The sequence below is a fragment of the Pinus tabuliformis genome, chromosome 5_2 (assembly GCF_031772625.1).
Source record: "Pinus tabuliformis cultivar Carrire ecotype Pingquan chromosome 5_2, CPIR1, whole genome shotgun sequence".
In the NCBI taxonomy this organism is placed as follows: domain Eukaryota; kingdom Viridiplantae; phylum Streptophyta; class Pinopsida; order Pinales; family Pinaceae; genus Pinus; species Pinus tabuliformis.
In genome coordinates, this window is record NC_142306.1 from 873713852 (window position 1) to 873741380 (window position 27529).

General features: G+C 38.5%; 1 pseudogene; it reads right to left on the reverse strand.

Moving 5' to 3' along the window:
• Positions 1-16302: 16302 nt before the first annotated feature.
• Positions 16303-27529, reverse strand: part of LOC149162089 (general transcription and DNA repair factor IIH helicase/translocase subunit XPB1 pseudogene) — a 45597-nt pseudogene continuing 34370 nt past the window's right edge.

The window sequence follows — 27529 nt, forward strand, 5'->3', positions numbered from 1 at the left end:
CCTCCATTAATTCATGGGAATACTCTGCTGACTTCTTAGTTCTCCAACCTAAGACCAAGTTCAATGGTTATCCTCTCATCCTTGGAAGGCCATGGTTAGCCACTGTTGAGGCTTACATAAGTTGCAGGGATGGGAATATGACCATTAAAAATGGGCATTTGTCCAAACAATTAGTCATGTACCCTCTTGCTCAACCATCTATAGAGAATTGTTAGAAAATTATATATTACGAAGAAATGGAACACATAAAATATTGTAGAAATATAAATATAGAAAACACATAAAACAATAGAGACACAGATATACGTGGTTCACCCAGTTTGCGCTACGTCCACCCCGAACAGCCAATCCTTCGTTTCTATTATCTAGCAAAATGAAGAGACACAACCTATAGCAAATCCACTGTAATATCCTCTATTTTCTCTCACAGTCTCACCTCTCCACTTCTCGCTCAGAGAATACACATCTATTACACAGCCTCAAATACAATTCTCTCATACAAAGAGAGGGGTTGCCTTCTAGGGCAAAAAAACCCTAAACTAAACATAAGTTCTACTGTCAGATCATCCACCTAATGAACGGCCCAGATTGACTAGAAATTACTATACTTTTACAAGGCAATTTTACATCTGTTTTTAGCTTTGGGGGTGCTTCCCTCGAAACCCCCTGCCAGGGGGGGGCTCCCCAAAGGTCGTAACCACCCCCCCTGGACCCCCCCGCAACAAATATTTTATGGGCGGCGTTTCCGCCCCCATTTCGAACTGGGGTCCAATGTGGCGATACCTTTGAATACAGAATATAATCAGGCTCCACACCCAACAAGAATGACTTACCTTTATGGTTAGAAGAGGTGGAGGAAGATGAAGTCTACTCTTCCCCATTTTATACCCTTAATGCTACTCTAGGAGTGGGGGAACCTGATGAAGATGACCTGATTGAGAAAATCCTCCAGAATCATCCCCCCAACACCATGTCGCTTGAGCAGTTAGTAAATAATTCTCAAGATAACCCTTGGACTGATTTGTGCCTAGCTTACTCCAGTCCTACTCATGTCAAGAGGGTAGAATTTGGTCTAGAAAGAACATTGAAAATCAACCCCTCTCTCTACACATTAGGAAGAGGAGTTATGTGACATGCTAAGAAATCATTTGGATTCCTTTTCCTGGAGTTATAAGGAAATGAAGTGTTACGGGAATAATACACCCTAGGGTATGGATTGAGCACCCCAACAGAGCAGAGGGCATACACCAATAAGAATCAAACAAACAAGAAGCCTTCATACTTAAACTACTAAAGTAGGAAGAAGAAGTATTACCTAAAGGTTGTACGTTTGAGGTCATTCCCATAGGGTCCAAACCCTCTACTTCCTCCAATGCCTTAAAACCTACAATTCATTCAAGAAAATCATATACACTAGCAGTAATTGAAATCATGTTCATGATATAAGTGTTAGATCATATAATCATATAAGTATAAAACATGAAAGAATACATTAGTTAGATTAAAACATCTATTAAAACATTAATATCCTAATGTTAGGAACAAGACATAGCTTCTTTATTGATGAATGCAAAAGAATTTGGAAGAATACAACCTAACCCATGCACGGCTCTAAGTGAAACCTTCCTCCACATCTGTCCAGCCAAAGCCTCAACAATTCTCTTTCAAACACTTACAGATGGATGCCATATAAAGGAGATGGACATCACAATGGGGAAATAGGGGTTTCCTATAGCTGGGAGTGTAGGAGGCATAGGCATAAATCATACTTGATCAGGGACAAGTTGGATATAACATCAATATCATATCTTTCTCTCCCCTTAGGCCTTCCCTATGAGGTGTATTTATATGACCTCAAAACAATTTTTTCAGTTGGGAAATAGTTACGCCATGGGCTCCTGTAGTAGTCTTCTGGTGTAACTCATACACCTCGCCCAAAAAATAGGGATTTTATATTTCTTTGATATTTTAAATCATATACGTGGGTTGCGTATAACTGAACCCGCATGTGAATGAGCTTTTTACAGGGCAGAGTTGTGTATTGAATTTAAAATAATATTTTTTAATATTTGGACCAAGTCTGAAGGGAAAGGGTTGCCCATGGCCATGACTCAGAGCATCAAGTATACAAAGGTGGTAAATGATGCTATAACAAATACCCCCTAATATATGACGTCAGAAGGGGTACATGATGGTGGAAATGTATTAAGTGTATATAAAGAATCATACGAGGACTTGGGAGAAGATCACCATATTCCATCCTGCGAAACTAGTGGAAGAGATCAGAAGGAAAGATTATGTCTGAGGTGGGCATGTCCATGCTCAGAGATAGTAAATCATGTTCGCATATCAAGTGTAGAGTTGATCCAATATGTATACAAGTACAGAGGACACTGAGAAATACATAGTGGATCATCTAATCATAGCCACAAAATTACATATCAAGGCCATGTCACAATATCACATATAGAAGAACTAATCAATGATGTTAAAGTAGATATCTGATCACTGAAATAACATAACTAATCCTCCAAAGTACCAAGTCAAAAAGTGGAATAATGGTAATGCATGCAACTCGGGTGCCAACATATAAGATGTCGTTGTGCTGAACTCCAACATATAAGGTGGATGGTGTCACTAGAAGTAAACTGGAGGGACTCACATGTGAACCATGAAATGTTGATGCAACCCGAGGTCTTCAGCGACTACCATGGTATATTTATACACTATGGGAATAAACGAGCTAAAGTTGACCATGAGAGGAATCATTCTATTACCAGTCATTTATGTATGCCGTTAACAAACGTGAGACAACTTACCGATAATGATGATGAGAGTAAAGGTACCCCACGACAATCTAACAAGTGCGAATAAATGAGTTGAAGTCGAACACTTGAAAAAATCTATCAATTAGGAGACATTTATGTACTCTCACTGTCGATAGTGGAGGAGTCTACCACTAATGACTGAAAAACCAAAGGTATTGAAAAAGGACTCTAGATCTTATTCCTAGAGCAATAAGTTAGAGTCGATGGGAAAATATCTACTAGAAGTTAGACATTAAAGCATCCTACATCAATCTAGCATGAGTGAAATCCATTGGCCAATAATCTAGAAGGAATCAGATGAAGAAAGATGAAGTAACCAAACCAAAGCACATTTTTGGTGTATACAAGATGTGGCTAGTGCATGACAGAAACCCTTAGAACCAGCCAACAATGAAAGCTGACAAAGAGGTGAGGAATCCACCAATACTATCAAATGAAAACCAAGGTACTGCATCAATTCCAATGTGTGATAATGTAATATGACGTTGAACACAAGGGAAACCACTCAGTCAAAGGCCCATAATACAGTTCGATGTTGAGCACAAGGTCACATATCAATGATGTAAATAAGGCCAGGGTGTGATTCTAGGCCTGCTCTCAGAGTAAGATGTCAAAGTCGATAAGAGTAGAGCCGCCAGTAAGAAGTCAATGGAGACCTTCTCAAACTAGCACAAGAAAATGACCAAATTGATGATGTGGAACATAACTATGACAGACTGGGTATGGCCTACTAAATATGATTCAAGAGAAACTACAGAAAGGCTGATTCACGTTTACTTCCTTTGAACAAAAGCACAACTCAACTATGACTATATGGCAGCATATGATAACTTTGTGTAAGTTTGTCATGCAGGAGGCATAAACAAGCTCTCCATTTGATTGGAAAGATAACCAATTGGAGGAGTTCTGACTCAATAACAAGATTATGTCCCTCCTAAGTCAAAATAAAGCCCATCCCAATGGAAAAAAGACTCCTTTTAAGTGCTTTGTTCAAGGGAAACACAACTAACACTTGCTACTAAAAATGATGGAAGTAAAGACTCGTTCCCACTCTTTTTTGGAATATATATTTTTTGTCTTTTGCATATTTGGAAAGCCTGAAAAAAAATAAAAGAATTCCTATGGTACAGTGGAAAGAACAAGTGTCCGAATAGAGACGCATTAGGTTCTGGTTGGGGAAACATTCCTATGCTTAATGCAAGGCGAGGAAACTGGTCAATGACACTCAAAGGAATGTTCTTTCCATAGGAAAAAGGTGTCAAGTTGCAGAGGCTAAGTGATTGCAAGGTTGATTTTTCAAAAAGACATGATCAAAAAGTGTCTTATACACGAGTCCAAGTGAAGCCAGATTATGGCCAAAAGGCACAAATAGTCAACATACAATGCGGTAGTACAACTCGACATGTGGGAGCCTCTATGGTATAAAGCCAGAAACACAACAAAGAAGAAGGAGAATGAAGCTTCATCGCAAAATGTCATGGCAGGACTAAAGAGGACTCCTGAGCCTACTCAATCTTTGCAGCATGGGAAACATATGTTAGTGAAGATCTAACTAGAAATCCCATGTAAAGTATGGCTCTGCCATGATGCCATGGTTCTATAAGTCAGTGACTGAAAATGGTTTTAAGAATCATAACACGATGGGATCGACCCTAAGGCAACATATCACATTATGGAGGCTAGAGTGCATAATGAAATGGAAAAGTGGTTGAATTTTAAACAGAGGAAAGGATGGCTCGGTTATTAAGGGCAGAACCGAAAGGGAAAAATAGTTATGATCGTGGTTATAGGCTGTTTGTCAAATTATAAGTCCATCAATAAAATTGTTTTTCTCCATTCACAGAGTTCCTAAATGCAGACAATAAAAAAAAAATTCGGTTGACTGTTTTAGCCTCTTTCCGCAGCTAGCCCAACTTTTTGCAGCTAGCCCAACTTTCCGCAGCTGGCCCAACTTTCCGCAGCTGTTTAGTTAAACTCTAGGTTGCAGGTTTCATCAAGCAAAACAAGCCACATGGGTAGCTAGGGGAATGTCAGTACATGGATGGTGTCCTATTCATTCGGTCAAATTTGATGAAAAAGACCCCGGTCAAAGGGAAGTCAAGTTGAGTGTTATCACAAAGTCGCCACACTGAGTCGCCACACTAAGTCGCTACATGTCAAGAAAAAAATAATAATTTTGAATCAATGAAATGAACAAGTTATTTGCTCACTTTTCTGAAGGTATTGATTAATTTTGGACTGATGATGAAAGATGAATGGCTAACTTTGTATTCAAGATTTTTAGCTACAGAACCGTGCACATTCCGCAGCTAAAGTCCAATTCCGCAGCTGTTCTCCAATTCCGCAGCCAGAAAAAACCTCATTGTTCAAATCAACCTAACTTTTTCATACAAAATCAGATTTTGATGATTTAAGTACCATTGGAAAGATCTCAACAAGATCTACAGAAAGAGAAATCTATCATCTGAGTTTGAAATGGCAAATAATGAAATAAATTGCTGAAAAGAAGCAACATCAACTTGAGGCACTAATTCCAAAGCAGGTATAAATTCTTTTGATTTTTCCTTTGAGAACTTGTTTCATTAATACAAATTCTTTGTTTTGTGTGTAAATATCATAACTAGAGAGATTGATCACCTCTCTCCTTTGATAATCTTACATTCCATTGCAGAAGAAGTATTAGATTTTTTGCAGGTTCCAGGAGGAAGGACAAATGACTACAAGAGAATGGTGTCTCTCTAAGAGACCAATTTGTTTCATAAGAGAATGGTCAACAACAGAGAGGAAATATGCTGATGCAAAATCAGATCCAAACACTAGAAAACCTTCAGATACTATTGTCTCCATCACATCTATCCATCACATCCATACTTCATAATAAACCATTCACCTTTTTCCACTCCATACTTTCCACTTACATTCACATACACTTTCCATCTCTTTTTGTCCATTCATAACCCACAAATAAAAGCAAGAGGCTCATTCATATGCTTATTTCCCATTGCTATTTCTACTCTCCATTGCCATCTTTCATTTTCATTATTCCTTGTCATTTTCATTCCGCAAATAAGCCCTGCTTCAATGCAAATTATTGAGTCCATAGTCCTTTGAGTCTAATTTCTTTGTAAAGACACCTTGAGGCTTGCATGCCTTAATGGCAAGTCCTCATGCTGACAAACAATGGGAATACATTAATGTCCCTTGTTCGTTAGATCTTCTAGGTGACTCGACATTAGCAAATTCATTCGTACCTAGCAAGATGTATTTTGGCATCTTGACTCTCATTGTCATCAATGGTGAGAGTTCTCGTGTTGACTAGTGGCATCCATTAATGGCCACTAAGCCAACAATTTCCTACTATGTTCGACATCAGAACATCTTTTCACATAGTTGGAATTGTGCCAATGAGTTTTGAAGACATGAAGGCTATTATTTTCAGCATTTTGGAGCAGATTCATCAAGTTTTAGTAGAAGCAATAAAAAGTCATCTTATCTCTTTATCCATGACTCCTCTTGTTCAGCCACTTGAAGAAGAATATGATCAGATTTTTTCAGCCACCACACATACAACTCATCCATTCCAAAGGGTAAGTGAAGGTACGTCATTTTCTAACTTTTGACCATAGAATTCCATAAAAAGCTAGAATGATAATTGTTGGAAAAACATTTCTCTTCCTCATAAAATTGCCAATATCATCAGTTGGGGGGGGGAGGGGGGGAATACATTCATATTCATATCTTGCCATGTCCATATCATATTCAGGAGCTCACATACCTCCAACATATATTAATTATTACATTGCTATTATGAGCATACAATGGCTTTTGAAAAAGTGCTTAAGGGATAAATTGGATACAAACAAAATCATGGTTGTCACACAAGAACCAACCATCATGCAATCCAATAAAGATATACTTTGCAACAATAATCAAAATATCATTATGCAAAGTTCAAAGATCAAAGTAGAAGGCAACGACAAAGAAAAAAAATGGTTGTAACACAAGAACCAACCATGTTGCAATTCAAGTAAAACACTTTGCAGAAATATGAAGTTATCAAATGATATCATGCAAAGTTAAGCCAAAGCTCAAGGATCAAAAGAGTTAATGTAATATATATTGCATGAGGACATGCAATAGCTTCAGTTGGGGGGTATGTTGAGCCTTGAAAATGTCATTCATTTCCATTACACTTTCACTATTATGTCCATTATATCACCTCCACTTCACTACTATGTCACCACATTCATCCCACTTTCATTATCATTGGGCCACCTTTATGTTTTTCCAATCTTTATTATTTCTAAGCCTTTTAAGTGAATTTGTGGTTAAACATTAGAAAATAATGTGCATATGCTTATACCTAACAAATGGGTTGAGATTGTTGACATGTGTAGGTTGAAAGGAGGCTTCTAGAAGACCCTTATGTTGCACCCCAAGGCCAAATTCGAATTTGAGTGGAAAGAATCATGGGATCATGAGGATATGTGTCATATCTCCTAATTGTATTGTAACTCTAAAAAGACATGTGTCTTATCAGTTCCTATTTTGATTAGGACTCTAGAGGTAGAGGGAGAGATTCATGGACTATCATTAATAAGATGGCTCTCATCTTTTTGTATAAATAGGAGATCTCTCTCCTTCATTTGTTAGTCTTTAGTCCCTAGTTCTTAAGTTAGTAGTTTTTCCTTGATGGCTTTTGAAAGCTTTGGAGAACTTTGTTGTACTTTGTACTTTTGAAGAATTTGAATAAAGCTTTGATGTTCTCAACATGGAAGGAGATGTGAAGTAGATGTCATGGAGCATATTAGAATGTAAGGTAGAGTAGATTTCATTTTGTAAATATTGCTTTGATTTCATTATGTTATTTAATTGCTTTCAAGTTTGATAGATTAAATTTTTCATTCATGCAATTTTAATTCATGCAAGTGGCAGAGGGCCCCTGCACACTAAAGCCTTGTATAGTTGTCATTTAATTTTGCATTTTATTTCACCATGTATATTAGCTGTACATACCAAAGCTTTTTGATTATTGTTGTTTTACATTTTTCTCATGTATATTAGCTGTACATAACAAGTTGTTTTGATCACTGTTGTTTTACATTTTTCTCATGTATATTAGCTGTACATAAATTGCTTTCAAGTTGATTGTAGATTAGTGATGCACATAGCCTTTTAATGAACTAATGACGTGATAGAATCATCTTGTCCTTTTGCTGAAGCAACAAGGATACTGGGTCTCATATTCATTAACTCATTATTTGGTTATTGCATTTTATTTTGATTGAACTAGTTGTATATTTACACTTTTGTCTAAATACTAACTCCATCAATAACATGTTTTAAGTTCTTTTGAAGTGCTAAGTTTTGGAAATTACCATTAGGGACATAGGCCTTGTCTTGAAATCTTTATCCATACTTGTCCTTTAAAAGTATTCTTAAGACCTTAGAATAGGATTTCCATTTGCATTAAACACTTTAGAAAACCAACAAGAACAAAACCCCAAAAACAACATAAACTATAAAACAACGAAGTAAGAGAAAGGTTAACTAAGCACATATGGTGCACCACACTTCATCAGTTTACGATACCCGGATTGATAATTTATGTAGAGCAATTTAAGACATTAAATTGACTAGACATTTTGGCGCTGTTACCGGGGAAGTGTAATTAGGAGACCTTATTTCTTACATCTAAAAAAAAAATTAACAATTCTTGAGTATGCTCTCCTCCTGCACTTTGTGTGATCTGGAGGATCAAAAAAATGATTGTTATGTAAAAAAAAAAAAAAGTTAATAATTCTTGAGTATGCTCTCCTCTTGCACTTTGTGTGATCTGGAGGATCAGAAAAAGAATTATTATGTAAAAAAAGAAAAAAAAGGAGACAAAATAAACTTCAACATTTCAATTGATTCAAAAAAAAAAAAAATGATAAAAAAATGAAACTCAACTGCTTTGATAGGTTCAAATTGTCCAAAATTGTCTGGTTATGCTTTGTAATGGTCTTCAAAACACTGTATCCTGTTTTAATAAGGTTTTGCAACTTAGCTGCGGAAACTGCCCTGATTCCGCAACTAGCTGAGAATTCCGCAGCTATTTCAAGGTTTAGCAGGTTACAGGCATCCAATGAAAAAACCGACCACATGGGCATCTCCAGAATTGTCCCAACATGGATCCTATCCTAGTCACCTAGCTCAGATCTATGAAAAATCAGCCTAAGACCTCAGTCAAAGTCATGCTTTTAGCATGTTTTTCTTGAAGTATTTGCTGCCTGAAATTGAAAATCATTAATCCTTTTTATAAAATTTTACAATTTCAGAGAAGAAAAAAGAGAGAAAAGCAATCTATGGCTATCTCCATTCCTAGTTTTCACTATGGCTTCAATACAAATCTGCCTCCCTGACCAAGCATTGGCCCTGAAACAAACCTGCAAGAACATTTGTTAAAAAAAAATAGAAGCTACAATCAGGAGACACTCAAAAGAAAGCTGCAGATAGAATAGGAAAGCCTAAAACCTTTCAGCGCATTCAACGAAAAAAAACGTGATATACTACAGATGCTTAACAAATTTCCTGATAAGAAGGAAAATATCAAAGTTTCTGTTGAGCCAGAAAAGCGTAGTGCACTTGAGCTATGCTCACAGGTTATGGAAGCCTTGGATGGTGGGTCAGTTCTTCAAAAGAAGATATTCAAATTTGGGGACAAAGAACTCCTGGTTCTTATAACAAATCCAAGAGGCAAGGTCCATGTAAGGTTGGCTACAGATATGGAAGGACCACTTACGCTACACTGGGGCTTGTCAAAACATTCAGCTAGGGAGTGGACGCCACCTCCATTGGACATTTTACCTGAAGGGTCGAATCTTTTGCAATTAGCTTGTGAAACACCTTTTAAAGAGGGGTTTGCTGGAGATGCATCATTAAAGTCTGTTGAGATTGAGATTGACAAAAGTAGCTTTTTGGGAATGCCTTTTGTTCTGTTCTCCTCTAGTAACTGGATCAAAGACAATGGGTCAGACTTCTATTTTAGTCTGAGAGAAAAAGATACAAAACCTGTAAAGCAGGCCGAATGCAGAACAATGAACATAATAACTCAGAAAAACGTAAACACAGAAAAACGTCATATTTTAAACGTTCGATTTGCCCAAATGGAGACGCATTTTAAAAAACTAAAACATGGATTTTTTTCCAGGTGGGTTAATTAGATAACCCAGAAACCGTTTGAAGAAATTTGTGGCGGTCTGGGAGAAATCTTCAGTTCTTTGGAGCCCATTTTTGACTGCCGCGCGTGAAAAAAACAGAACTTTCAATTAAATGAGCGGACAATAATTTAATTCAGCTGTGTGATGGCACCACCACGTCTTCCACCCTTTACCACCACGTCTTTTGCCCTTATGCCACCCGTTTGCAAATCATTAATACCTGTTTAGCAACAGTCTGAATTGAACACGGCACTGTCTAACTCCATTACATACGGCTCTTCACAGCAATGACGTGTCCATAAAACTCCGCCAAGCAAGAGGTGTTTAAAACTCATACGGCTCCTCTCCACCGTATTTTGTGCAACCATTTCATCAACGTGTAAACGTTTCTCACACAGCCGTTCAGTTCAAAAAAAATCCAACTCCACTTCCCTACCATACCATTGTGTTAAAGCTGCACCTTGTTCGCTACGTCTCCATTTCATTATGTGAATTCATCTCAGCTGTTCATCCTCTGTTTCTGCTTACAGCTCTTGAACACTCCTGTACCCCTATCCATCTTCCATTTTCAGTCATTATTCTTCCATAAACCTTGCAACATAGTCATCTTACCTCTGTTAAACCATCACACGCAGTTGAATTCCAGGTTGAATTTTAAACAGAGGAAAGGATGGGTCGGTTATTAAGGGCAGAACCGAAAGGGCCAAATAGTTATGATCATGGTTATAGGCTGTTTGTCAAATTATAAGTCCATCAATAAAACTGTTTTGCTCCATTCACAGAGTTCCTAAATGCAGACAATAAAAAAAAAAATCGGTTGACTGTTTTAGCCACTTTCCGCAGCTAGCCCAACTTTCTGCAGCTAGCCCAACTTTCCGCAGCTGGCCCAACTTTCCGCAGCTGTTTTGTTAAACTCTAGGTTGCAGGTGTCATCAAGCAAAACAAGCCACATGGGTAGCTAGGGGAATGTCAGTACATGGATGGTGTCCTATTCATTCGGTCAAATTTGATGAAAAAGACCCCGGTCAAAGGGAAGTCAAGTTGAGTGTTATCACAAAGTCGCCACACTGAGTCGCCACACTAAGTCGCTACATGTCAAGAAAAAAATAGTAATTTTGAATCAATGAAATGAACAAGTTATTTGCTCACTTTTCTGAAGGTATTGATTAATTTTGGACTGATGATGAAAGATGAATGGCTAACTTTGTATTCAAGATTTTTAGCTACAGAACCGTGCACATTCCGCAGCTAAAGTCCAATTCCGCAGCTGTTCTCCAATTCCGCAGCCAGAAAAAACCTCATTGTTCAAATAAACCTAACTTTTTCATACAAAATCAGTTTTTGATGATTTAAGTACCATTGGAAAGATCTCAACAAGATCTACAGAAAGAGAAATCTATCATCTGAGTCTGAAATGGAAAATAATGAAATAAATTGCTAAAAAGAAGCAACATCAACTTGAGGCACTAATTCCAAAGCAGGTATAAATTCTTTTGATTTTTCCTTTGAGAACTTGTTTCATTAATACAAATTCTTTGTTTTGTGTGTAAATATCATAACTAGAGAGATTGATCACCTCTCTCCTTTGATAATCTTACATTCCATCGCAGAAGAAGTATTAGTTTTTTGCAGGTTCTAGGAGGAGGGACAAATGACTACAAGAGAATGGTGTCTCTCTAAGAGACCAATTTGTTTCATAAGAGAATGATCAACAACAGAGAGGAAATATGCTGATGCAAAATCAGATCCAAACACTAGAAAACCTTCAGATACAATTGTCTCCATCACATCCATCCATCACATCCATACTTCATAATAAACCATTCACCTTATTCCACTCCATACTTTCCACTTACATTCACATACACTTTCCATCTCTTTTTGTCCATTCATAACCCACAAATAAAAGCAAGAGGCTCATTCATATGCTTATTGCCCATTGCTATTTCTACTCTCCATTGCCATCTTCCATTTTCATTATTCCTTGTCATTTTCATTACGCAAATAAGCCCTGCTTCAATGCAAATTATTGAGTCCATAGTCCTTTGAGTCTAATTTCATTGTAAAGACACCTTGAGGCTTGCATGCCTTAATGGCAAGTCCTCATGCTGACAAACAATGGGAATACATTAATGTCCCTTGTTCGTTAGATCTTCTAGGTGACTCGACATCAGCAAATTCATTCGTACCTAGCAAGATGTGTTTGCGCATCTTGACTCTCATTGTCATCAATGGTGAGAGTTCTCGTGTTGACTAGTGGCATCCATTAATGGCCACTAAGCCAACAATTTCCTACTATGTTCGACATCAGAACATCTTTTCACATAGTAGGAATTGTGCCAATGAGTTTTGAAGACATGAAGGCTATTATTTTCAGCATTTTGGAGCAGATTCATCAAGTTTTAGTAGAAGCAATAAAAAGTCATCTTATCTCTTTATCCATGACTCCTCTTGTTCAGCCACTTGAAGAAGAATATGATCAGATTTTTTCAGCCACCACACATACAACTCATCCATTCCAAAGGGTAAGAGAAGGTACGTCATTTTCTAACTTTCGACCATAGAATTCCATAAAAAGCTAGAATGATAATTGTTGGAAAAACATTTCTCTTCCTCATAAAATTGCCAATATCATCAGTTGGGGGGGGGGGAGGGGGGGAATACATTCATATTCATATCTTGCCATGTCCATATCATATTTAGGAGCTCACATACCTCCAACATATATTAATTATTACATTGCTATTATGAGCATACAATGGCTTTTGAAAAAGTGCTTAAGGGATAAATTGGATACAAACAAAATCATGGTTGTCACACAAGAACCAACCATCATGCAATCCAATAAAGATATACTTTGCAACAATAATCAAAATATCATTATGCAAAGTTCAAAGATCAAAGTAGAAGGCAACGACAAAGAAAAAAAATGGTTGTAACACAAGAACCAACCATGTTGCAATTCAAGTAAAACACTTTGCAGAAATATGAAGTTATCAAATGATATCATGCAAAGTTAAGCCAAAGCTCAAGGATCAAAAGAGTTAATGTAATATATATTGCATGAGGACATGCAATAGCTTCAGTTGGGGGGTATGTTGAGCCTTGAAAATGTCATTCATTTCCATTACACTTTCACTATTATGTCCATTATATCACCTCCACTTCACTACTATGTCACCACATTCATCCCACTTTCATTATCATTGGGCCACCTTTATGTTTTTCCAATCTTTATTATTTCTAAGCCTTTTAAGTGAATTTGTGGTTAAACATTAGAAAATAATGTGCATATGCTTATACCTAACAAATGGGTTGAGATTGTTGACATGTGTAGGTTGAAAGGAGGCTTCTAGAAGACCCTTATGTGGCACCCCAAGGCCAAATTCGAATTTGAGTGGAAAGAATCATGGGATCATGAGGATATGTGTCACATCTCCTAATTGTATTGTAACTCTAAAAAGACATGTGTCTTATCAGTTCCTATTTTGATTAGGACTCTAGAGGTAGAGGGAGAGATTCATGGACTATCGTTAATGAGATGGCTCTCATCTTTTTTTATAAATATGATATCTCTCTCCTTCATTTGTTAGTCTTTAGTCCCTAGTTCTTAAGTTAGTAGTTCTTCCTTGATGGCTTTTGAAAGATTTGGAGAACTTTGTTGTACTTTCTACTTTTGAAGAATTTGAATAAAGCTTTGATGTTCTCAACATGGAAGGAGATGTGAAGTAGATGTCATGGAGCATATTAGAATGTAAGGTAGAGTAGATTTCATTTTGTAAATATTGCTTTGATTTCATTATGTTATTTAATTGCTTTCAAGTTTGATAGATTAGATTTTCCATTCATACAATTTTAATTCATGCAAGTGGCAGAGGGCCCCTGCACACTAAAGCCTTGTATAGTTGTCATTTAATTTTGCATTTTATTTCACCATGTATATTAGCTGTACATAACAAAGCTTTTTGATTACCGTTGTTTTACATTTTTCTCATGTATATTAGCTGTACATAACAAGTTGTTTTGATTACTGTTGTTTTACATTTTTCTCATGTATATTAGTTGTACATAAATTGCTTTCAAGTTGATTGTAGATTATTGATGCACATAGCCTTTTAATGAACTAATGATGTGATAGAATCATCTTGTCCTTTTGCTGAAGCAACAAGGATACTGGGTCTCATAGTCATTAACTCATTATTTGGTTATTGCATTTTATTTTGATTGAACTAGTTGTATATTTACACTTTTGTCTAAATACTAACTCCATCAATAACATGTTTTAAGTTCTTTTGAAGTGCTAAGTTTTGGAAATTACCATTAGGGACATAGGCCTTGTCTTGAAATCTTTATCCATACTTGTCCTTTAAAAGTATTCTTAAGACCTTAGAATAGGATTTCCATTTGCATTAAACACTTTAGAAAACCAACAAGAACAAAACCCCAAAAACAACATAAACTATAAAACAACGAAGTAAGAGAAAGGTTAACTAAGCACATATGGTGCACCACACTTCATCAGTTTACGATACCCGGATTGATAATTTATGTAGAGCAATTTAAGACATTAAATTGACTAGACATTTTAGCGTCGTTGCCGGGGAAGTGTAATTAGGAGACCTTATTTCTTACATCTAAAAAAAAAATTAACAATTCTTGAGTATGCTCTCCTCCTGCACTTTGTGTGATCTGGAGGATCAGAAAAATGATTGTTATGTAAAAAAAAAAAAGTTAATAATGCTTGAGTATGCTCTCCTCTTGCACTTTGTGTGATTTGGAGGATCAGAAAAATAATTATTATGTAAAAAAAGAAAAAAAAGGAGACAAAATAAACTTCAACATTTCAAATGATTCAAAAAAAAGAAAATGATGAAAAAATGAAACTCAACTGCTTTGATAGGTTCAAATTGTCCAAAATTGTCTAGTTATGCTTTGTAGTGGTCTTCAAAACACTGTATCCTGTTTTAATAAGGTTTTGCAACTTAGTTGCGGAAACTGCCCTGATTCCGCAGCTAGCTGAGAATTCCACAGTTGTTTCAAGGTTTAGCAGGTTACAGGCATCCAATGAAAAAACCGACCACATGGGCATCTCCAGAATTGTCCCAACATGGATCCTATCCTAGTCACCTAGCTCAGATCTATGAAAAATCAGCCTAAGACCTCAGTCAAAGTCTTGTTTTTAGCATGTTTTTCTTGAAGTATTTGCTGCCTGAAATTGAAAATCATTAATCCTTTTTATAAAATTTTACAATTTCAGAGAAGAAAAAAAAAAGAGAAAAGCAATCTATGGCTATCTCCATTCCTAGTTTTCACTGTGGCTTCAATAAAAATCCGCCTCCCTGACCAAGCATTGGCCCTGAAACAAACCTGCAAGAACATTTGTTAAAAAAAAAAATAGAAGCTACAATCAGGAGACACTCAAAAGAAAGCTGCAGATAGAATAGGAAAGCCTAAAACCTTTCAGCGCATTCAACGAAAAAAAACGTGATATACTACAGATGCTTAACAAATTTCCTGATAAGAAGGAAAATATCAAAGTTTCTGTTGAGCCAGAAAAGCGTAGTGCACTTGAGCTGTGCTCACAGGTTATGGAAGCCTTGGATGGTGGGTCAGTTCTTCAAAAGAAGATATTCAAATTTGGGGACAAAGAACTCCTGGTTCTTATAACAAATCCAAGAGGCAAGGTCCATGTAAGGTTGGCTACAGATATGGAAGGACCACTTACGCTACACTGGGGCTTGTCAAAACATTCAACTAGGGAGTGGACGCCACCTCCATTGGACATTTTACCTGAAGGGTCGAATCTTTTGCAATTAGCTTGTGAAACACCTTTTAAAGAGGGGTTTGCTGGAGATGCATCATTAAAGTCTGTTGAGATTGAGATTGACAAAAGTAGCTTTCTGGGAATGCCTTTTGTTCTGATCTCCTCTGGTAACTGGATCAAAGACAATGGGTCAGACTTCTATTTTAGTCTGAGAGAAAAAGATACAAAACCTGTAAAGCCGACCGAATGCAGAACAGTGAACATAATAACTCAGAAAAACGTAAACACAGAAAAATGACATATTTTAAACGTTCGATTTGCCCAAATGGAGACGCATTTTAAAAAACTAAAACATGGATGTTTTTGCCAGGTGGGTTAATTAGATAACCCAGAAACCGTTTGAAGAAATTTGTGGCGGTCTGGGAGAAATCTTCGGTTCTTTGGAGCCCATTTTTGACTGCCGCGCGTGAAAAAAACAGAACTTTCAATTAAATGAGCGGACAGTGATTTAATTCGGCTGTGTGCTGGCACCACCACGTCTTCCACCCTTTGCCACCACGTCTTCTGCCCTTATGCCACCCGTTTGCAAATCATTAATACCTGTTTAGCAACAGTCTGAATTGAACACGGCACTGTCTAACTCCATTACATACGGCTCTTCACAGCAATGACGTGTCCATAAAACTCCGCCAAGCAAGAGGTGTTTAAAACTCATACGGGTCCTCTCCACCATATTTTGTGCAACCATTTCATCAACGTGTAAACATTTCTCACACAGCCGTTCAGTTCAAAAAAAATCCAACTCCACTTCCCTACCATACCATTGTGTTAAAGCTGCACCTTGTTCGCTACGTCTCCATTTCATTATGTGAATTCATCTCAGTTGTTCATCCTCTGTTTCTGCTTACAACTCCTGAACACTCCCGTACCCCTACCCATCTTCCATTTTCAGTCATTATTCTTCCATAAACCTTGCAACATAGTCATCTTACCTCTGTTAAACCATCACACGCAGTTGAATTCCAGGTTGAATTTTAAACAGAGGAAAGGATGGGTCGGTTATTAAGGGCATAACCTAAAGGGAAAAATAGTTATGATCATGGTTATAGGCTGTTTGTCAAATTATAAGTCCATCAATAAAACTGTTTTGCTCCATTCAAAGAGTTCCTAAATGCAGACAATAAAAAAATAATTCGGTTGATTGTTTTAGCCACTTTCCGCAGCTAGCCCAACTTTCTGCAGCTAGACCAACTTTCCGCAGCTGGCCCAACTTTCCGCAGCTGTTTTGTTAAACTCTAGATTGCAGGTGTCATCAAGCAAAACAAGCCACATGGGTAGCTAGGGGAATGTCAGTACATGGATGGTGTCCTATTAATTCGGTCAAATTTGATGAAAAAGACCCCAGTCAAAGGGAAGTCAAGTTGAGTGTTATCACAAAGTTGCCACACTGAGTCGCCACACTAAGTCGCTACATGTCAAGAAAAAAATAGTAATTTTGAATCAATGAAATGAACAAGTTATTTGCTCACTTTTCTGAAGGTATTGATTAATTTTGGACTGATGATGAAAGATGAATGGCTAACTTTGTATTCAAGATTTTTAGCTATAGAACCGTGCACATTCCGCAGCTAAAGTCCAATTCTGCAGCCAGAAAAAACCTCATTGTTCAAATCAACCTAACGTTTTCATACAAAATCAGATTTTGATGATTTAAGTACCATTGGAAAGATCTCAACAAGATCTACAGAAAGAGAAATCTATCATCTGAGTTTGAAATGGCAAATAATGAAATAAATTGCTGAAAAGAAGCAACATCAACTTGAGGCACTAATTCCAAAGCAGGTATAAATTCTTTTGATTTTTCCTTTGAGAACTTGTTTCATTAATACAAATTCTTTGTTTTGTGTGTAAATATCATAACTAGAGAGATTGATCACCTCTCACCATTGATAATCTTACATTCCATTGCAGAAGAAGTATTAGTTTTTTGCATGTTCCAGGAGGAAGGACAAATGACTACAAGAGAATGGTGTCTCTCTAAGAGACCAATTTGTTTCATAAGAGGATGATCAACAACAGAGAGGAAATATGCTGATGCAAAATCAGATCCAAACACTAGAAAACTTTCAGATACTATTGTCTCCATCACATCCATCCATCACATCCATACTTCATAATAAACCATTCACCTTATTCCACTCCATACTTTCCACTTACATTCACATACACTTTCCATCTCTTTTTGTCCATTCATAACCCACAAATAAAAGCAAGAGGCTCATTCATATGCTTGTTGCCCATTGCCATTTCTACTCTCCATTGCCATCTTCCATTTTCATTATTCCTTGTCATTTTCATTCCACAAATAAGCCCTGCTTCAATGCAAATTATTGAGTCCATAGTCCTTTGAGTCTAATTTCTTTGTAAAGACACCTTGAGGCTTGCATGCCTTAATGGCAAGTCCTCATGCTGACAAACAATGGGAATACATTAATGTCCCTTGTTCGTTAGATCTTCTAGGTGACTCGACATCAACAAATTCATTCGTACCTAGCAAGATGTGTTTGGGCATCTTGACTCTCATTGTCATCAATGGTGAGAGTTCTCGTGTTGACTAGTGGCATCCATTAATGGCCACTAAGCCAACAATTTCCTACTATGTTCGACATCAGAACATCTTTTCACATAGTAGGAATTGTGCCAATGAGTTTTGAAGACATGAAGGCTATTATTTTCAGTATTTTGGAGCAGATTCATCAAGTTTTAGTAGAAGCAATAAAAAGTCATCTCATCTCTTTATCCATGACTCCTCTTGTTCAGCCACTTGAAGAAGAATATGATCAGATTTTTTCAGCCACCACACATACAACTCATCCATTCCAAAGGGTAAGTGAGGGTACGTCATTTTCTAACTTTTGACCATAGAATTCCATAAAAAGCTAGAATGATAATTGTTGGAAAAACATTTCTCTTCCTCATAAAATTGCCAATATCATCAGTTGGGGGGGGGGGGGGGGAATGCATTCATATTCATATCTTGCCATGTCCATATCATATTTAGGAGCTCACATACCTCCAACATATATTAATTATTACATTGCTATTATGAGCATACAATGGCTTTTGAAAAAGTGCTTAAAGGATAAATTGGATACAAACAAAATCATGGTTGTCACACAAGAACCAACCATCATGCAATCCAATAAAGATATACTTTGCAACAATAATCAAAATATCATTATGCAAAGTTCAAAGATCAAAGTAGAAGGCAACAACAAAGAAAAAAAATGGTTGTAACACAAGAACCAACCATGTTGCAATTCAAGTAAAACACTTTGCAGAAATATGAAGTTATCAAATGATATCATGCAAAGTTAAGCCAAAGCTCAAGGATCAAAAGAGTTAATGTAATATATATTGCATGAGGACATGCAATAGCTTCAGTTGGGGGGTATGTCGAGCCTTGAAAATGTCATTCATTTCCATTACACTTTCACTATTATGTCCATTATATCACCTCCACTTCACTACTATGTCACCACATTCATCCCACTTTCATTATCATTGGGCCACCTTTATGTTTTTCCAATCTTTATTATTTCTAAGCCTTTTAAGTGAATTTGTGGTTAAACATTAGAAAATAATGTGCATATGCTTATACCTAACAAATGGGTTGAGATTGTTGACATGTGTAGGTTGAAAGGAGGCTTCTAGAAGATCCTTATGTGGCACCTCAAGGCCAAATTCGAATTTGAGTGGAAAGAATCATGAGATCATGAGGATATGTGTCACATCTCCTAATTGTATTGTAACTCTAAAAGGACATGTGTCTTATCAGTTCCTATTTTGATTAGGACTCTAGAGGTAGAGGGAGAGATTCATGGACTATCATTAATGAGATGGTTCTCATCTTTTTGTATAAATAGGAGATCTCTCTCCTTCATTTGTTAGTCTTTAGTCCCTAATTCTTCAGTTAGTAGTTCTTCCTTGATGGCTTTTGAAAGCTTTGGAGAACTTTGTTGTACTTTGTACTTTTGAAGAATTTGAATAAAGCTTTGATGTTCTCAACATGGAAGGAGATGTGAAGTAGATGTCATGGAGCATATTAGAATGTGTTATAGACATTTTTGTGCCTTACAGCATGAAGCATGAAATATCAATAATCTAAGGGATCCAAAGTCCTTAAACATGTTGTTCCTACCCCTAGAGGAACAAGGTCAGCAAACCACAGCACTGAAAATCAGTTCTCCACCTGAAAACACTCAAAAACAAGCTATTTCTGGATCATGTCAACTGCTCCACTGAGCATCTGCGCTGAATGTCAACTGCTCCACTCTGTACCTGCGCTGAATGTCAAATCTAATGAAGGCTACCTGCGCTGGGTGAGATTGGCCAAGTGGCACAGTCATTCTGCAAGGTGTCAATTGCCCAGGAAGCTTCCAAACTGACACTTGGGTCAAGGAATTCGCCTTGTGATGAGTAAGAGGGTCTTGATCTCCAAGTGGAAGCAAGAATCTCCAAGTGGACTCAAGAACTGAAGTATAACTAAAGTGGGAGAGGACACTAGTCAGCTTCATGCCAGCCTCAAGCTGACTCATCCTTTCTCCAAATCTCCTATATATAGAGCTCTCTCATGAGGTCTAAGGAGGCTGGAATAGGGTGAATGTAAGGAAGTGCTGTTGGTTTGTGCATAGAACTATTGGGTGATTGCTTTGAAGGAGGTGAAGAGGAGATTTCTTTCTGCTGGGAGGTGTTGCTGGATTGGGCCTCTTATGGTTGTAACACTCTCAGAACTTTACTTCTTCCATTAATAAAGCATTTGAGGTTCTTCTATATGCATGTGTCTTAATGGTGTATTGATGCTTGTATATTTGATTTATTCTAATCCTTGAATCAATTATGGATGTATGCTTCTTGTAGTTTCCCTTTCTTGTGCTTTTGCAGGATCTTTGTGTAGCTGGGCCAGTGAAAGAGCAAGGAGCTGGGAGCAAGCAGCAACGAGGGAAGATTGGATCAACCATTAGCGGAAGACAACGGTTAGTGGATCCCTTTCTCCTCTCTCTTACATCTCATAAAGAAGTAATCTTGAATAGCTTTGTATTCAGTTGTTGCTGAGGTACTATCACCCTTAGAGTGGGATAGGGTCATTCCGTATTGGATACTTTTCCCTACAACAAATTGGCGACTCCGCTGGGGATCGTATATTGTTGGTTGTTTGTGCTTTTGCTATTCATTTCATAAACAAAGGGAGTATCGAATCGAACTGTGTTTGAATCCTTCAAATACAAAGTAGAGGGCAACTACTCTAGCTCAGTTTCTGGGCAAGTTTATGATTTGAAAAGCTGATCCACAAGGACTCTAATAAGCTCTTAGTGATAGCTTTTCATCCTCCTTGTCATCCCTTAGTGTGTCCTTGACTGATAGCTTCTGATTTGAGCAAAAACTGTGAATTTTTGAGCAATCTGTGACCCGGAAACCACCAGAAACGAAAGTTTCGTTCTTCAGTGCAGGTTGTACAAAGGTTGTCTGCATTTCAGCGCAGTTCCCGAAGGGGCTACCTGCGCTGAAGGTCAAACAGGCAGTGTTCCACCTGCGCTGGACCAGTCCTGCCTTGTGCTGCTGGGGTTTCCTGCTGTTTCTTGCCTTGATTTCACTCTTGTTTTTTTGCTGTTTGTTACCAGTCAGTGGGCCTATCTGAAACCAACTTTCCTTGTCACTATTCCGCCTCGGTTGTATAAAGAAACTGTGTTTTTTCTTTGTGTATTTCTGGTATCATTTACAGTTTCCCATAACGAAAGTGAACCAGTCTTGCTGTGGCCTCTTAGATCTAGACCTGTGATAAAGTGTCGTTTTGATCTTAAGAGTTAGTTTGTTTGTTGTTCATAGCTGATTGAGCTTTTGCTTTCGTCATATGGTTTGAATTTATATATTTCTAGTGTCGAAACAAGTAAATCTTAAGGTGTCTTTTGATTTTGGACAAGTTTGTTTGCTTTCATTTGAAATTGAATTCAAAATTATACAACAGCTTTCTTTTTGCGTTTCACCAACATTAAGAAAGAGAAAAGAAATACTTGCATTGTGCATGTGCATTATGACAGCTTGCATGTTGATTTAGGAAAAAGTGCATTAGTGTGTGTTCTATGATCTGTGTGAAAAGATGTTGTCTTTCTTTTCCCTCAGTAGTTAATATTTTCAAAGTTGAAAGATTGAAAAGCTTGCTTATCATCTTAGACTGCATTTAGGAGTGTTTCTATACATCTCGTGGTGATCCATAAAGGCAAACTGCTAAACAAGATCAACATTAAAATGAATTGAATTTACATAACAACGCATTGAAACATAACGCAAACACATAGAGGTCTAAGCTAGAGACGTGTTTCGGCGTCGTTAAACGTGATATCTTAGCGTTGAGTGGTTGGGTGATTCCTCCACGGTGAAGCGATAAGTATCAATACGGACTTGTGCTCCCACGTACCGTCACGTATATATTGGGAGACCCCTATAGGATCAAAGCCTTTATCCAATAGGAAACCGTGTCGGCCGCCCTACTGATCGCAATGCAGTGAACACAACATTCACGAAGATCGACCACCCGTACCGTAAAACGTATTCTGTAGTTTTGCGAAAAGTTTGGCACACCCTCTGCCTAGAACTCCAGAGCAGTTTCTTTTGGCCTTTTTCAAACTCTATAACTGAAAAAGTCCATCCGAGCATTTGTCACTTCGGGCTCGTTAAAACATCGAAGGAGACTAGAGTCATCTTTAGCTTTTTCTCGACTCTTAAAAAGTGAAAAAGCAAGTTGTGTCTAAGCGTCGTTATAAAATTCATTTTAAACGGAACATAATCACCTCTTATTCCTACGTTGATCTTTAGGTTGAGAATATGGAACGCCCCAACCAAGGAGCTCCACATGATGGAAATCCTAGTCCATTCTCCTCTTGGGGAGAAGTTGGTGCGCCCCACATGGCCACATTGTCGCTTCCAGGACTGACAATTGGCCTGCCTATTTGGCTATTCTCAACTAATGTAGTTCAGACCACCATGGTTCCTGAGCAGTCGAGTCAACAGTTAGATCAATCTAGAGCTGCCCACCAGCCTTCAACTTCCTATAACTCTTCCTCCAATCCTTCATCTTCACAAGGTAGGGCTGGCAAAAGCCAAGCTCCCATGGAGAAGAAGGAGAAGAAGAAGAAGGAGCCTAAGGCGACTGGGGGCAAGCCAAAGACATCTGACAAAAATCCACACACAGCACAGACCGGGCCTAAATCGCCATGTGTCATATGTAAAGGAGACCACTTCCATAGAGATTGTCCCTGTATTCCCCGGATACTAAGGGACTGGTCCCCTCGGTTGCACAATTCGGGAGCGTCAACCTCTGATAGTCAGGTTGAATGCTTACCATCAACCAGCGAAAGTGAAGGTTCAAGACGAAGAGGGGGAGTAAGATCCCCCTGCAGACTGTGTGAAGGCGGTCACGCCATCCATCGTTGTCCCTTCTTAGATGAAGCGAAGAGAGTTTTGGAAGATCGTCCGGTTTCACCGGTAATGCTTCCTCCTGGATACAAAAAACTCGTGCCGAGTCCTTCGTTGGTTGAAAATACAGCTGGCCTGCTCAAGTGGTCAGCTGAAGCGTCAGTCATTGAAAATGAACCTACTGAATCCAGACCAGATGAAAGTCTAAAGGTCGATACGGCAGTTGACCCGGTTCTTCCTTCAGAGGTTTCATCCTCAAATGACACTGTCACTGAAGATTCATCTTCAAATGACACCCTCACTGAAGAGAATAAGGATGACACCATCCAGATTCTTTTCATCAACACAGATTCTGATGAGCATCAGGGCAATGCGCCCATTCCTTTGTCGCAGGAAGGAACATCGTCAGGGTCGTATCCGGCCGTGTATTCGGTCCCACCACCAAGCAACCTGGTTGTGTCCTTTGATTGGAACCAACTAGGCAGACCCCGGTTACCAGCCAGTATACCATTCAGAATCATAGTCCAAATTTACAGAATGGTAATGGCTGGAACTATCATTGATGAAGGGGCATCTGTGAGTATCCTTTCCTCTATTGCTTGGAAAGCACTGGGTTCCCCAGAGCTTTTGCCTGAGATGAGAAATCTCTCAGGTTTTGATAAAGGAACCAGTCGACCATTAGGGATCCTCCCCAATGTGCCTGTTACATTGAAAGGGAAGACCGTTCAATTGAACGTGATGGTCGTTCAAGGACCCTTGGATTATAACCTACTCCTTGGACGAGACTATATATATTGCATAGGAGCTATAGTCTCCTCACTCTTTAGAGTAATTTGTTTTCCACACGAAGGAAGAATGGTCAAGCTCGTAGACCATCTTTCATTTCCAGGATCACGCATCGCAAATAGTCAAATACCAACCCTCAATGGTCTATTCACTCAAGAAATGTCTCCACCCCCAGTCCTCCTTCCCGATGAGTGTGAGTGATTCAGAAAGATAGGACTGGAACCCAGGGGGCATGCATCCTGGTCTGCTTCGGGCAGAGGAAACCTTGGGTATAAAGTAGAATTTCTGCGAAAGAATATGACTAGTCTGTACCCCGTCTGAAAGAAGGAAGAGGGGTTGTTCTAGAACAGGATTCTTTTGTCAAGGTTACTTGTTTGACAAAGGTCATTCAACTTTGTCTAAACAGGTAGGCTGCCAAAGAAAGAGTTTCTTTTGCGGCAGCAAATTGTAACCATCTTTGGGTAAAAGGAAAGCCTCACCCATTAAAACTAATGTTTTAGAGGATAAGTAGGGGCAGCCTCCAAAGAAAGAGATTCCTTTGCTGCAACAAATAGTAACCATCTTTGAGTAACCTAATGATAGACATCGCTGAAGAAAGAGTTTCATTTGCGGCAGCAAATAAAACCATTCTTTGGGTAACCAGAAAGAGGCAAGCCTCACCCATCAAAAGAAATGTTTTGAAGGATAAGTAGGGGCAGCCTTGAAATTATATTTTATACTTGGGGGCATGCAAACCTTTTGGAGTGTAAGCAAAGAGCGGTCATTGATCGTTTCCTAACTTACATAAAGAAAGGATGTGGGGCAAAGGTCAAAATTTGCCAAATGAAGAGCATAGCTTATGTGAGGTGCAAGCTCTATAAAAATTGGAATCTTGCAGGAAGACATTTCTTATCCTATGACTGGTATATCGAGCAGTTTTACCGCGGAATTTATGCTCGTTAAAAAATAGAAAAGTGAGATCCGAGCAGTTTTAGCGTCATAGTTCATGCTCGTTAAAAAATAAACATAAGCTTTTGAGCAGTGTTTTGGCACATTCAAGCTCTTTAAAAAATGAACCCAGTACCGGTAAATAACCATTGTGATCATAAATTTATTAGCCATAAAAGCCTTGGTCGTGTTTTGCACTTGCCACCTCCATTTCATTTGGCCAATCGTTCACCTCCATATGATTGTTTACCCATTTTGAGGAACAGCTACGAAGAGTGATTTCACTTAGCCATCCTTGTGACACTGCCGTGATTGGAAAATTCCAACCTGTACCTGGAATCTGCTGCTATCCCTGTTTATCACTCGTTCCTCAAAAGACGAGTCTTCTTTGAGCTCTTTTCTCCTGACTCGTAAAATATGAAAAGTTTGCCGAGTTTTGGCCTTCCAGCTCGTTAAAGTGACCGGAAGAGCTATCCCTCCTCTAGATTTTAATCTTTTTGGACCTGAGGGATTATTGCACAAAAAGGTCGAGCGCTTGTCTTATTCGGCTCGTTAAAGTTATCGAAAATTCATCCCTTCTGTAGTGTTTTATACTTTTTCAGACTTAAGGGATTAGATGACGAAAAAGGAATTTTGGAGTTAACTTTCTGTACCTTTTCAGACTCTCTAAAAATGAAAAGGACCGAGTTTTCCTTGTTGTTAGACTCGTTAAAATGATTAAATAGCGACAAACTTGTCTTTAGACGAGAACGAGTTTCCCTATCGCTAAGCTCGTTAAAACATAGCGATGGGCTTGCCCGAAGGGCAGGTTATAGAACAAGCATATGTTATCCTCCTCAAGCTTGACAAAAATAAAGAGGTACTGGTCAGAAATGACTGGGGAAAAATTGGGAGAACCTCAAAGCTTTAATGGTAGCAAGTCGCTCTTGAACATGACACTTTGTCCTCCGTATCACATCGGGTTGGGTTGTTTCATTCACCGGTCTCATCACCATGGTCCTCGCCAAACCATCCACGTTTGGGGTAATGCTACCGATCCATCACATCAGTGTCGTTATATGTTCAAGAGATGTTGTTCAGAAAGAGTCAACCATGTCCCATCCACTGCCATACATTATCCTTCATCCACCCATGATCGCCACCCTGAATCATATTTCACAGATTGTTTTCACCTCCACTAAAATCATTAGCTCCGTTCCATGTCATTGATGTGGGATTCATTAAGGCCCTCCTTTGACGGATCGCTTCTTGTCGACTTCAGCTCATTATCCAAGAAGTTGATCTAGGAACAACCCCTCAGTACTTTGAAGCTTGCATGCCTCAATGGCAAGTTTCTCACTTCCGGCGACAGGTATACATCAATGACCTTCGACCAGAAGATTTTGCGTGGTGTTTGACGCCAAGTCCTTTATTCACACCACGCGAATTGTACTGCAGTACCTTGAGGGTCATTGTCATTATTGGTGATTCCTCTCGCGCTTGTTAACGGTTTACATTATTGACCGGTAATCAAGCGATGTCTTTCCATGTTCGACTTCAGCGCAATTCTCACATGGATCGACTTGTACTTAGAGTGAAGATCGAACGAGTTTGAAGACCCCGGATCTAGTTTCATCCATCCGGGCTGCGATATATATTCAGGAAATATAAAGACATTTATTATGTACATCATTGCAGCAGATGATCATCCTACTCAAAGGATGATAATTTCAGCAGAGAATTATCAGTCTACCATCAGACGATCGTCTGTTCTATGTACCAAAATGAATTTATAAAGCTGAGCATGGGAATGCCCGCCTCAGCTAGATCATGAAAGCAGAATGAAAAATAATGTATTGTATTGTACTTTGTTACAGGGCACCTCTCAGCGATTGAATGAACTTCGGATCCTCCTGATAAAGCATTTCACCCGATAAACGACCTCTTACTTTAGGGGGCAACTGTTATAGAAATTTTTGTGCCTTACAGCATGAAGCATGAAATGTCAATAATATAAGGGATCCAAAGTCCCTAAACATGTTGTTCCTACCCCTAGAGGAACAAGGTCAGCAAACCACAGCACTGAAAATCAGTTCTCCACCTGAAAACACTCAAAAACAAGCTATTTCTGGATCATGTCAACTGCTCCACTGAGCATCTGTGCTGAATGTCAACTGCTCCACTCTGTACCTGCGCTGAATGTCAAATCTAATGAAGGCTACCTACGCTGGGCGAGATTGGCCAAGTGGCACAGTCATTCTGCAAGGTGTCAATTGCCCAGGAAGCTTCCAAACTGACACTTGGGTCAAGGAATTCGCCTTGTGATGAGTAAGAGGGTCTTGACCTCCAAGTGGAAGCAAGAATCTCCAAGTGGACTCAAGAACTGAAGTATAACTAAAGTGGGAGAGGACAGTAGTCAGCTTCATGCCAGCCTCAAGCTGACTCATCCTTTCTCCAAATCTCCTATATATAGAGCTCTCTCATGAGGTCTAAGGAGGCTGGAATAGGGTGAATGTAAGGAAGTGATGTTGGTTTGTGCATAGAACTATTGGGTGATTGCTTTGAAGGAG